The following is a 13,904-nucleotide window of genomic DNA, read 5'->3' on the forward strand; positions in this document are numbered from 1 at the left end:
TTGGGGTGCATTGTCTTTGGGACTGGGACCACGCAGGAGTTCTTCCGCAGAATGGGGACTCTCTCCAGGCTGAGACTGAGGTTAAAGATGTATGTGATAACCTCACAGAGTTGATCTGCTCAGTCCCTCAAAATTCTGGAGCTGATTCCATCCGGACCCGTGGCCTTCCTGATTTTCATCTTCCTCAGCTGACTTCACACCTGGTCAGTTGTGATGGAGAGGCTGCTGTGTAGGGTGTGGGTGGGTGGCTCCTGATGACTGCCATGGGGGTAGGAGGCAGTAGAGTCGTTGAAGGAAAAAGGGGGCAGGTGTGGTGAATCTAATGTCCCCGTTGCTATGGGGGGTTGCAGAGAGGTGTGAAGAGCTCTGGTGGATGGGGCTTCTGAATCGAACCTGTTAAGAAACTGGCTCAGTCTATTAGGCCAAACCTGGTCGCCAGACTCTGGACCCCCTCTGCTCGTTGTGCTTCGCCAGGTGATTGTGTTCAGTCCTCTCCACACATCTCTGGTGTTGCTCTGCTGGAGCTGCTCCTCCAGCGTCCTCCTGTAGTTGTCCTGACTTCATGCCTTTCCCCTCCTTATCTCTCTCCTTAGCTCATTCTTGACTCTAGTCATTTCCTCTCTGTTTCCAGATCTGAAAGCCCTCCTTTTCTTCTCCAGCAGGGTCCTCAGATCTGGAGTCAGCGATAGCTTGTTGTTGGAGTAACACCGTACTCTCCTTGTCAGTACAGTACATTCACATCTTCTATTTTTAAAGTTTACGACAGCAGATCACTTCTCAACATCGGTAATAAGTTTGCACATGTAACCTTGGACACTGTTAAACCCGACCCATCCTTGCTGACTGAGATACTACGCAGTGCGGACAGCAACAATGGACAGGATGCACACCTGAGGCGAAGAACAAAGAAGCGCCGGGGTAAACATGCTCGTGTTTGGAACAGACTAAGGCAGCAGGCGCACTGCAGGCCAGAAGCATTTCTACTCTCTCCAGCAACTGCTCGCCACATCTGGAATACCTGAGCATTACGTTCCGCCTTTTATTTACCTTCCCTGCGAGTTCACCACGGTAATCGCCAAGGTAGTCTACATCCCACCCCTAAACTACATGATGTTGCTGAATAGCAACGGGGACATTAGGACTCTGGCTCAGCCCTCATTGTAGCAGGAGATTTGAATAAAGCAAAAAAAGTCATGGCAAACTTTATCAACATGTCACATGTCCGACGAGCTGAACGAGTTCTACGCCCACTTTGAGGTTAGCCAGGCAGCTAATGCTAACAACCGCCTGACAACTGAGGATGGTGACATCATCAGAGAGCACGACATCTGGGCGGCGCTGAGTGAGCACAAGGAAAGCAGCAGGACCAGACGGCATCACCGGCCATCTGCTGCGTTGCTGTACTGACCAGCTAGCAGGTGTGTTCATGAACTTTCAACGAGTCCCTGGCTAAGTCTGTGGTCCCCACAAAAGATCCACCATCATCCCTGTGCCCAAGAACAACAAGCCCTCATGCCTGAATGACTACCGGCCAGTTGCACTGACTTTGGTGCTAATGAAGGTGTCCGAGAGGCTGTTGAAAAACATCATCTCCTCCTCCATCCCAAACACCAAAGATCCACTCCAGTTCACCTACTTACCCAACAGATCCACTGAGGATCTCTTGTCCATGTGGCTAAGAGTGCCCAGCACTCTTAGCCACATGGACAAGAAACAGAGTAACTATGTGAGACAGCTGTTTGCTTATTACAGTTCAGCGTTTAACACATTAGTGCCTAGTAGACTGTTCACAAAGCTGAGGGATCTAGGACTCAACAGCTGTATGTGTGCACGGGTATTGGACTGAACAGACTGTGTGGCCACCCATGGCTCCAATACCATTGTGAAGTTTGCTGACGACACAGTGGTGTTGGACGCCATCTCCAACAATGATGAGGTGGCCTACTTGGATGAAGTGAAGAATCTGACATTGTGCTGCCAGGATAACCACCTCCAGCTGAACATCGGCAAGACAAAGGAGCTGGTGGTGGACTTCAGAAGGAGTAAGCACAGGCACTACAAGCCCATTATCATAAATGGAACTCCAGTGGAGAGGGTGCAGTCCTTCAAGTACATGACGCTGGCTTGGCTTAGTTAACCCTTAGCTTTTGTTTTGTGGCGCTAGTTTGCATTAGTTAACCCTTAGCTTTTGCTCCTGACTTTTTTTTCTTCATGTATTAATTGGTTGCCCATTGGTCTGTTGAACAGCCCTGTCAGTTTTCTGTTTAAAGCATGCAATAAAAACTTTTATTTTACTCAGTTTTCTTGTGGGGGCTTGTGCATGTTACTCCCCTCCTGTCGCCTAGCAGATGGGGTCGTAACACAATCACAACCAGGGAAATTTTGTTGTTGCTGCTAGCTCGGTTGCTATATTAGGTGCTGATTTTCTTTGTGCCCATGGACTCCTAGTCGATGTTGCTAACTTCTTCAAAACTTTTTTCAATACCCTGTTTTACTCGGGCCACCGAGGTCCTGGTATGGGCTAATGTAGTGACTTCCGGTGATGCTTTTCAGCGTTTGCTTTTGGAGTTCCCATCACTGTCTGTCCCTTCTCTAATAGGTCAGTAAAGCATGAGTTTGAACATTATGTGCCTGCGGTCAGGCCCAAAGTGTTCATGCGGGTGCGCCTCCTCGACCCTGCAAAACTCTCCATCGCTTGGGAGGAGTGTGCCGCCATGGAGCGCCTTGGCGTTGTAAGGCACTCGAATAGTGCCTGGCCTTCTCAACTACACACAATGCTCAAATTGGATGGCATGTTTAAATGTCACTGAGAATGATCGTTACCCTATTCCTCACATCAACCTATCTTGCCAGGACCTCAATTTTTTCTAGAATTGACTTGGTGCACTTGGTGCTTCAAGTTAGCTGAAAGAGCATGTACATGTCTTAAATCTAAACTGAGGAGGAGTTTCCTGCAGCTGTTCCTAGATGAACTTATTGAGTCTGCCAGGGCCTATGTGAGTTGCTTAGGCATTGGCTACCAACTAATTATTCATTTACCCATTCTAGGTCAGGATTGGTTCTTCAGGTATAACAAATTTAACTTTGTTTAAAGTATTGTCATCTATACCTGGTAGATGGGATAAAAGGAGAGAATGGCTTGGGAGACATTTCCACTTACAGGAGAAACATTTGGTACACCAACTTGTACAGTAGAAATAAACTCATCTCCACTACAGATAGCAGAGTTTTACATACAAAAACAAATATGAATCAAATAGTCATGTACCTGTGACAAATCTTGTCCCTTCTTTCTGTGCAGCAACCAGAGGTGCAGGGGTTAATGGTTGTTTGCTGTTCTGAGTCCATGCTGATTCCATGCTTCCTGGAATGACTGAAGATGATGTTGAATGTGATGCAAAAAGCATCTGTGCAATGCAAACAAATGAATTTCTTCACCAGGGTTGAGCAGTCCTTGAATCTCCAGCTGGGTGAAGATTGTGTAGAAAGGTTCAAGGACGTTTTTATACACATCCCTCCACATGCGCTCAATGCTGATTTCCATCTATTTGCCAAAGGTGATTTGCTGCTGGTACACTCTACTGAAGACTACTTGCAGTCTTAATAGATAACCGTTGTATCTTGACCCCTTCTGGATTGGCTCGTCTCATTTTTCAATTTCAAATATTTCAAATAACATGTAAGTCAGAAAACACTGTAACACTATTAGTGATGTCTATAAAAAGATGTATGGATCTTGTACTTAGAGCTTTTTCCTGTGCTGCCATGATTAGTGCGCATCTGTGCTCTTTCAGTTCAGCTTTGTCCAGCCACTTGTAGGATTTCTGGGCACTTCCTCTAACTGCCAGTGGTGCTCCCATGATGGCTCCTCCTCGTGCTCCTCTTCTTTCTTGGATTTCTGCTGCCTGTGGTACTCCCTAAGCACACAGTCAGTTGTGGGTATCTTCCTGATGTACCAATGGATATTCGTTGTCTCACTCTAGACCATGGTTCTGACACTTACTATTCTCTGGCCTGCTTCCTTCCGCTTAGTGTACAGCCTCAAGGTGCTGGACTTGGGGTCCTCCATGCATAGTTCAGAAGCGACTGACATCAAGACAAATTGGTAAATGGTAAATAGCCTGTATTTATATAGCACTTTACTAGTCCCTAAGGATCCCAAAGCGCTTTACACAGTCAGTCATCCACCCATTAACACACACATTCACACACTGGTGATGGCAAGCTACATTGTAGCCACAGCCACCCTGGGGCGCACTGACAGACAAGGACGCTCCTGTCTCCTACTTTGGTCAGTTTATTATCTGATTACCAGCAGAGCGTAGGTGTTGATTGCCCGGATCTTGTTCTTCCCATTCAGCTGACTCCTCAGGACTTGCCTTACTCTCTGCAAGTGGGTGCAGCTTTGCTAGTGCCCTTTTTGTGGTTCTTATTTGCCTGTGGGATTCCCAGGTCCTTGTAACTGTCGTCTCTGTCTGCAATGTTGCCTTCTGGCAGTGTGATCTATTCCCTTAGTCAGTCTTGACAATGATGTCACTGAGGGTGATCAGGCCTATGCAGAGCAGCAGTGGGGACAGAGCATCTCCTTGGTAGTGTTAAGGTTCACAATTGAGGAGGGAGAGTACAAACCACCCTTGGTCCAGAAGCTCTTGGTCAAACAATGATTTTAATGAATACACACGTGTGGCAAGAACACTCTGTACGCCGACAGCAAGTGATCTCCGACTTACTAAAGCACAAACAATTATTTTATAACATCAGGGTTTGTTTACTGACGCCCCTTCATGCGTCACAGGTACATTTTATACATAGATCAGATCAACACCACAATGACTTTTCACCCAGAAGATCATCTTCTATTTTCATGGCTGGTACTTTCCGTTCTTATCTTAAAGTGAATTGTTCCTCTTTCTTGTCGAGACATAACTAATCTCTCCTCTAAATAAATCTAACTAATGTGTGTGTATGTGTTGACCTCACATGCTCTTTGTGTCACCTCTTCACCTCCAACCTGCTGTGTCTCATCCTCAAATGCTCTTTCTCAATTCACCTGTTGCACTTCTGACCTTTCACTAGACCAGAGGCTCACTGAGACTATGTGTATGTCTTCTACTAAATAAATGTTTTAACCAAGAACCTCTACTAAAACCTTAATATAAAATGACCTGATATAAGTGTTTTGTAAGCATGTATTGCAATTCCTTCTATGTTCTAGTTTTCCCTCAGCATGTATCACCTGAACAGTCACGTCAGTGAAGCTTAAGACCTTTAAAGAACCTGAACATCAATTCAAATAAGCACAGATATGCAATATGTATAAAATAGTTATAACTGCACCTGGAATACAAAATTAATATAATAACTTGTATGCATAAACATCTTAAGGCCATCTTAAAGCTATCTGTTACATTGTTAAAGCAATGATCATACTGCAGATTATATTATGCTGGTCAAATACTTTTCTATTCATCCCCACAATCCCCCTTTCGACCTCTGGCACACCAGAGGTCGATACATAGGTTGCTGTTCACTCCTCAGTCCACTCGACTACCTCCAGATCCATCATCGGCATCATGGACATAGGGGCCACCGCCCCAGGGTCCACTGCCTTTACAATCACCTTCTCTACCAACCTTCGGGCACAAGGAATGAGACAACAACCACAGGTCACCAAAATACCCACCAATACAGATAGAGACAACATAATTGACAGAGCAAGCCCCTTCCACTTTCCCTTTTTTTACTCTTTTTATTTAAACCACCCCTTTTCAAACTCTCAATTTGTTACCACTCCTTTCTGTAGGCGCGGCGATCTCCTCCTAGGCTGCTCTTCTTTCTTCGGCCTTCCAGGTGGACTACTGGTCGGCCCGTTGCACAGGTGAAGAGGTTTATTCTGCCTCTGTTCCTTGACACCTGCGTTCTTTGAAGACGAATTTTCCTCCACCAAGCTCTCGTGTGCGGGTGCACACTGCGACCAGTGGTACCAGGTGTCGCCTTTCCCTTTCAGCTGGACTGCTGTAGCCGTCCGGGCGGTCACCTCATACGGACCAGTCCAGCGGGGCTCCTTCCACTTTCGCTTAATGACCTTTAGCCATACTGCCTTTACGTCCGGTACCTCTCCGTTCCCCGTGGGTCTCTCACAAGTGACCTGTTTTGTAAAGCTGGACACAAGAGCTTTCAACTCATTAAAATATTCTGCATGAGACCTGTTGCTTGTCCTGGGCTGCTCCACCGGGACCACTGTCCAGGGTGCTGGAAACTGTCTCCCAGTCAGCAGCTCATAAGGGGTGAAACCTGTGGATTGGTTAACAGAACATCTTATGGTCCTCAAAGCAATGGGCAGGGCTGCGACCCAATTTAGCCCTGTCTGCGCACAGATTTTAGCCAACTTGTTTTTCAAATTTAGGTTCATCCTCTCTACCTTTCCTTGAGATTGAGAATGATAGACCATCCCGAACTTATGTTGCACTCCCAACATCCTCTCTACCTCTTGCAAATCTTTGTTCTTGAAGTGAGTACCATTGTCTGATCTAATTCTCTTGGGAAACCCATGCCTTGGAATGTAATGATTGATTAAGCACTTAATCACGCTTTTCGCGTCTTCACGTTTGGTCGCCCATGCTTCGGGCCATCCAGTCAGAACATCCACACACACCTAACAAATACCTCACCCCACCTGGGCCTGTATCAATCATGTCGGTATAATCAATCACGACCTCTTCCCCTGGCCTTTCTGGCATGAGAAACTTACCAGCTTCAGGTTTTACTGCTGGCTTTGGGTTGTGTGCCCCACAAATTAGGCACGTTCTGGCCTTTTCTAGTATCATCCTTCTCAAATCAGGATGCCACCATCGGCACAAATTTCTCTCCATCTGTTTCACTCCCACGTGACCAAGCCCGTGAGCCTCATTCACCTTTTGTTCCGCCATTTTGGCCGTTAAAGCGGGACGCCCATCTGGCCCCCTCCACAAACCGCCATCTTGCCAGGCTCCTTTGTTTTCCCACACCCCCTTTTCCTCTGGGGATGTCTCCTCCTGAGCCTGTCTAACTTCTTCCATGCTGTTAGTGCTAACCTCCTCTTCTGGGGTTACCTGCACCAGTTGTCTCTGTCCTTTGTAGCCCGCTGCTTCCTTTGCGGCTTCATCAGCTTTCTGATTTCCTTTTGCCACCATACTGTCTGCTTGTGAGTGGCCTTTGCATTTTATAATACTTACCTCGTCTGGGTCCTCCAGGGCCTTTTCCAGTTCCTCCATTTCCTTTTTGTGACAGATGGGTGCATTAGTGGCCGTTCTGAACCCGGCTCTCTTCCACTGAGCCAGTTCCACATGAGCTGCTCCAAACGCATATGCTGAGTCAGTGTAGATGTTCACTCTCATGTTTTTAGCCAACCTCAGGGCTCGAGTTAGGGCTATCACTTCAGCTCTCTGGGCCGACTGTTGTCCCTCAATTTTTCCTGCTTCTTTCACCTGAAACTCAGTTCCTACTCTACAGACTACTGCATAGCCGGCTTTTAATCCTTCTTCATCTCTGTGGCAGCATCCATCTGTGAACCAATCCTCAGCTCCATATATGGGCTCTGCCTTCAGGTCTTCCCTGATTTTTCCTTCAACTTGGGCTTTCTTAATACAGTCATGTGGTTCTCCTGACCCCATTAGGTCTGCCATATTTATTCCTTCATGTGTGAATATCAAATTTGGCGCCTCTAAAATTTTGCTCAACCTTTGTTGCGTCAGTGGAGTCATTGTGAATACCTGTGAGTTCACATAGGCCACTACACTGTGTGTGGTAAGCACTTTCAGTGGGTGTTCCCTCACTATGTGTGCTGTTTTCTGAATTATCTTTGCTACTCCTGCTGCGTGTTGTGTGCATGTGGGATGCCTTGCTTCTGTTGAATTTAATCTTATGCTGACATACATAAGTACATCCCTACCTCCCCCTTTTTTCTGAAACAACACACCATTCACAACTCCCTTTGTTTCTGAAACATCAAGATAAAATGCCTCATCATAGTTAGGTGTGGCCAGATCTGTAGCTCTTGACAAATCCTGTTTGTGCAAAGCCTTGTGGTAGGCGTGTGGTTTCAGCTATACCTTCTTCTGCTTCAGTTTTGTGCTTATATTGTGGTCTGTTAATTGGTGTGTCAGACTTCAGCTGGAACAGGACAGGCGAACAGTTAGCTAAACCTACATCTGTGGGCCCTGCGGACCACAAAGTATCAGGCAATTTTGAGAGCTCAGCTACTGCATCAGGATGATCCATTCTTTCCCTGCCATGTATTCTGGAGATTTCTTTATGTTCTAAGATCACTACATCGTTGGACAAACAAGTTATGCGATATATTTTACATTTCGGTGCATACCAGACATTTGGAATTTGGGTGCTTTGCCAGCTGGCGTTGTCCAGCGCCCGCTTGACCATCGGTCCCAGATCTCTTGGCCCATGACCCTCGTGGACCGCCAATGTAATGTGAGGGGCTGAATCCTCTCCCACATTGTACCAAGGCAGTTGTTCATCAGTAAATTTCACAGCCGCGGCCACACCTTCTGGTCCAACATAAATGTTATGTGTTCGCACATTCCACGTCTGTCCCTCAAGATCAGACTGGAACTGTTCCCGATAGATATCGTTATCTTCCCTATCATAAAAGAGTGTACCGTGGAAAGGATCTCGCGGGGGAGAATAGACGGCCAGCCTCATTATCCAGGGTTTCCATAGCTGATAATGTCTCAAAATGCCTTCTTCCACCAGCCTCCCCCAGTAGATTTCGGCAGTGGGTTGTTCAGAGTTCTGGACTAGATATTGAGTCTTTGAAGGTGATCCCAGGCACGGGAATTCTTTTCCTCCAGGCAGAGTAACAATCAGTCCATCTGGTGAGCACATGATTGTGGCTCCCAGTTTCACAAGCAGGTCCCTGCCCATGAGATTTGCAGGCACCTGTGAGGACACCACATATTGGTGTTTCAAAGTCTGTTTTCCCAGCTTTGTCAATGCTGGATCCGTCAATGGCAGTGTCATTGGAATCCCGGAAAAGCCTACCACATTAACTGTGTGACAGGAGAGTGTCGCACTGTCTGGTGTGTCTTTCAGTGTTGAGTATGTTGCTCCAGTATCCACCAGGAAGGGCAATTCAGTGCCTTCCACGGTCATTGACAGCATGGGTTCTGCCGTCCCCACGCTGTTCGGTTTCTCCGGGCTCCGTCAGTATTGCTCCCTCTCCCAGCCCCAGTCAGCTACTGGGTACTGGGCGGCTGGTGCTGCATTCGGGTTTGGAGCTTGATGTGCTCCCCTGTAAGCAGCTCTTTGTCTTGGGCCTCCTCGTGCCTGGGGTTGATAGCCTCGCCTCTGATAATTTCGCAGCGATTCAGGGCATTCTCGGGACCAGTGTCCTTCTGCTCCACAGCTGTAACAGCCAGTCCAAGACACATTGTTAGGATTCCCTGGATTCCGAGCCCTTTGTCCTCCCCTCACGGATCCACCACGCCCTCTCTGCGGTCCACCGGTCCCCCAATTCCCTACTGGTTGACGCTGCCTTGGTGCATTGGCGGGCCAACGGTCATCAGGGTAGAGACCCGGATCCTGATCTGGCAAGTCAGGCACAGGATCGGGCTGAGGCCTTGCCACCATTATTTTCCTTGCGCTCTCTTTATCCTCTTTCTTTCTGTCTCCTGCTTTGTTTTTTGCTTCTGCCAGCTGCAACTTAACCAGCCACGCCTGGGCTTCCTCCAACTCTTTCTTTTGTTTGTTTGCCAAATCCTGTTCCTGCTGAAGTCTGTGGGTCACATGTCTATCCCACTGCACCGAGTCTGCAACGGCAAAATCTGGGTTCTTTTCCAAGTCAACTGCAACCTGGTTGGGCAGCCCTGCCAGCACTGCCGAACGAAACCACGCTCTACTTTCACCCTCCTTCCCCGGATGTATTCCTGTTTCTAACAACCATTGTTCCTTTGCTTTAGCTAAACACTCTCTGGGTGTGTTTTTGGGATCCCAAATAATTTTTGGAATGGCTCCAGAGTTAGGAGTTGGGTACTTCTCCCGGACTGCATCTGCTAAGTCATTCTGCACCTCATGGTATGGCAGGTCATTTGCATATCTGGTTGTTTGGGCTATCTGCTCTACATCTGCTAACCCACCACCCAGCATACAACGTCCGGCCAAAGCGCGAAAATCGCCCAGCGCTAATTCTTCTCCTTCCCAATGTTCTCCCTTGGTTATTGGTGGAAGTTGTTTAACCAATGCTTCCAAATCTCTCACCTTATAGGCGCGATAAACTGGTTCGTTCTTTGGACCTGCTATTAGAGGCAGATTTAGACCAGGGTCAGGAGCTCCTTGTTCAAAACTCACTTTTCTACTCTTCCTCAACTTTCCTTTTCCCTTTGAGCTCTTAAATATGGGCCGTCTCTGTGCTTGGTCTCTCTTCACACTTCTTTTCCTCAAAATTAGGCTTGTACTTGGTTGGGGTTCAGCTCCTCCATCTTCGTCCTCCTCATCGTCCTCTTCTTCTGATGACGTCGCACGGTCTTCATTCTCCTCTTCTGGCCCTCCCTGCATTACTCTCTGCTTTATAACCTCCAATGCCGTTAATGCCTCTATTGACGCACGTAGGGCCTCATGCATTTGTCCATACACTTCTCCTTCAGTTTTTAACACCAAGCTCAGAGCTATTTTATTACCCAGCCCTTTCTGTTGGGATGTAATAAGTTTGCTTACCTCAACCTCCATCGCTTGGCACTCCTTCTCTGCTGATTTTAATACTCCAGGGGAAGCCAAACGAATAGCTTTCTTAAGCTGTTCAAGCTGATCCTTCAGAGGTTTGCATCCCCTTTTCCCACTAGGTGTCGCACCCGAGCTGTCAGCCATTCTCTGAAACACAGACTTACCTCTTCCAATGGCGTTGGTCGACTCCACCTTCTAGGTCTAGGTCACCCAGACACGCTTAACTTTCGGTTTCAGTCTTCGTCTCGCTGTTCTCGCAACCACTGGCTCCTCTTCCCCTGCTCGGTGACACACAAAGTTTAACCCAGCACTTTAGACGCTGTCCTCGCGTTCTCAAGCGTTGACACTCAATCGAAATTATTCGCCCTCAAAGTGTTAATATATGACACCAGCAACCCTTATGCGCAACGCGCTCACCTCCGTATACTTACCTCTCCAATAGTTCCTCAAAATTAGTGTTTTTTCGTTTTTTCATTTATTTTAAACCCATTAACGGCGCTGCGCGTCCCTTATATACTTTACAGCAACACACCCTCAAGCGTCCCTCAACTTGTCCCGTACTAATAAATCTAAAACCAAGAAATCACCTTTATGTCATTATGTCAAAGCTTTCTCCATTTTGCACAGCCTGCCACATGTTTAACAAAAAAATCGCTGCCCGAGAAGGCTCCCACATATCAAGGTGGTCGTTCTCACAAATTTCCAGCAGACCCTCAAATAAACAAAAACAACGACCCAGGCAGGCTTCCAGTTCAGCCTCCTCAATTTCTATGCACACCGAAAACTCATGGGGAGATTATTCTGTCTCCCCGTGTCCTACACAATTCACCTCCAAATGATCCCCTACAATTGAAATTTCAGTGTGGAATGACGCAGAGATTAACATTCCCTTATTTATTTACTATATGTAACCTGAATTTTTCTCTCTCTTATCAAATAACAAAGGTTATCTTTAAAATTTGTTATTGAACTACTAATTAAGTTGCTTTTTATGGTATCAGTGGTAAACTACCCCTAAAAAGTCCACTTTATTGCGTGTTCATTGAGTTACTTCTATTAAGGCTATTTAACAAGTTCAATTTACACATACTCATTAATCTGTCACGCTTATTAGTGGCTCATGGTTGCTTAAAGCCTATGTCTGACTTGACCACAGAGTTAGAGCATCATTCAATCCTCTCAGGATGACCACTCCACTTACTCTGCATCCAGTCAGCTCATGAATTAACAACACTTGCAGACTGTAACCCTTTTATTTTTTGTTTATGCCTTCAAATCCACCTTAAATCTTCTTACCTAAACGTTGGTTTTAAACACAAACAGTTCTTATATTCTACTTTGAAACGCTGTCACCATTCATATATTTACAATGTTATTATATACTAAGCCAGCATTTTAATCGCAGACATTTATCCACATTTGCAAACAATAGTTATAGAGCTGAATAACACACAAAACCGAAAGCATAGTCCTCTCATGCGCTCTGCATCAGCTGCCTCATTTGCATGCACACACACTCTTCATCTAAGAATAGCAGCAGGCAGTCAGTGCATTGCTGACTCGACCCACAGAGATCTCTCACACCAAATTTTCTTATTCTATATTACAACGACGTCTTATATTTACAACCACTGTTAGATCTGTCAGCTTTAGCGCCTACACAATTTCGACAAATTTAAAATAACCGCCCAGCGGATAAACTCCCTGAGTTTTTTGCGACCAATTAACCAGTATCAGACTCTACTGTTTCTGGCCTCATCTCTAAAATCCCTAACTCAATTTAAAAGCGTCAACCAACCCAAACTTTGCCTGAAGCTCTATTTTTGGCGTTTCACAGCCAAGGCTTACCCCGAAGTGTTAGGTTAAAGTTACACGCCCGAAGTCCAACTTCTCCTGTCCAAAAAAGCGCAGACTACCGTTCCAAACGGTAACGAGACTCTATCTCCTAGTTATTCTGGAGTGCCCCAAGCTCCACAGTGACCAACTGACTATCCCTCTTCGAGGACAATGCCTAAGCGTCCTTGGCATTGGCAAGCGTTACCTCTGAGCACTGCGCTTCCTAGAACCCCCACGGTTCCGTTCTAAAATAATTTATAATACTTTGAAACAACAATCAACACCCGAAACAAGTGTATAACTGAGGCAGGTGCAACCTAGTGGTCAATGGAGACTCCAACTCTCAAAATGACCGCTCAGGTCCACTCTTATGACCAAATTTGGACTCTAACCAACACAATAACCAATTCCCTAACAAACTACTTGAGACTCTAACTCAATTTCTTTGGGACTTCAACCCAGTATTTAAACTTTTCTTATCAGACTCTTAACTGCTTCAACTCATGAAATTTTCATCAAAATCAAAACAGACATCCACCAGTAACTTCAGTGAGTAGACTTAAATTTTATCATATCCAATTTGGCACACTTTGGAAATAATTCAACAGGTAGTGCCTTACCTTTTGGATAAGCCGGCTTATGCCCACTCACTTCGACCACTGGAATTCATGTCTGCCCGTCAGACCACCTAAGACCAAATTTTTCCATCTACCCCTCCTCAACCACCGGACGAAGCCCCCAAATGTTAAGGTTCACAATTGAGGAGGGAGAGTACAAACCACCCTTGGTCCAGAAGCTCTTGGTCAAACAATGATTTTAATGAATACACACGTGTGGGAAGAACACTCTGTACGCCGACAGCAAGTGATCTCCGACTTACTAAAGCACAAACAATTATTTTATAACATCAGGGTTTGTTTACTGACGCCCCTTCATGCGTCACAGGTACATTTTATACATAGATCAGATCAACACCACAATGACTTTTCACCCAGAAGATCATCTTCTATTTTCATGGCTGGTACTTTCCGTTCTTATCTTAAAGTGAATTGTTCCTCTTTCTTGTCGAGACATAACTAATCTCTCCTCTAAATAAATCTAACTAATGTGTGTGTATGTGTTGACCTCACATGCTCTTTGTGTCACCTCTTCACCTCCAACCTGCTGTGTCTCATCCTCAAATGCTCTTTCTCAATTCACCTGTTGCACTTCTGACCTTTCACTAGACCAGAGGCTCACTGAGACTATGTGTATGTCTTCTACTAAATAAATGTTTTAACCAAGAACCTCTACTAAAACCTTAATATAAAATGACCTGATATAAGTGTTTTGTAAGCATGTATTGCAATTCCTTC

The sequence above is a fragment of the Maylandia zebra genome, linkage group LG3, assembly GCF_041146795.1.
Source record: "Maylandia zebra isolate NMK-2024a linkage group LG3, Mzebra_GT3a, whole genome shotgun sequence".
NCBI classification, from domain to species: Eukaryota; Metazoa; Chordata; class Actinopteri; order Cichliformes; family Cichlidae; genus Maylandia; species Maylandia zebra.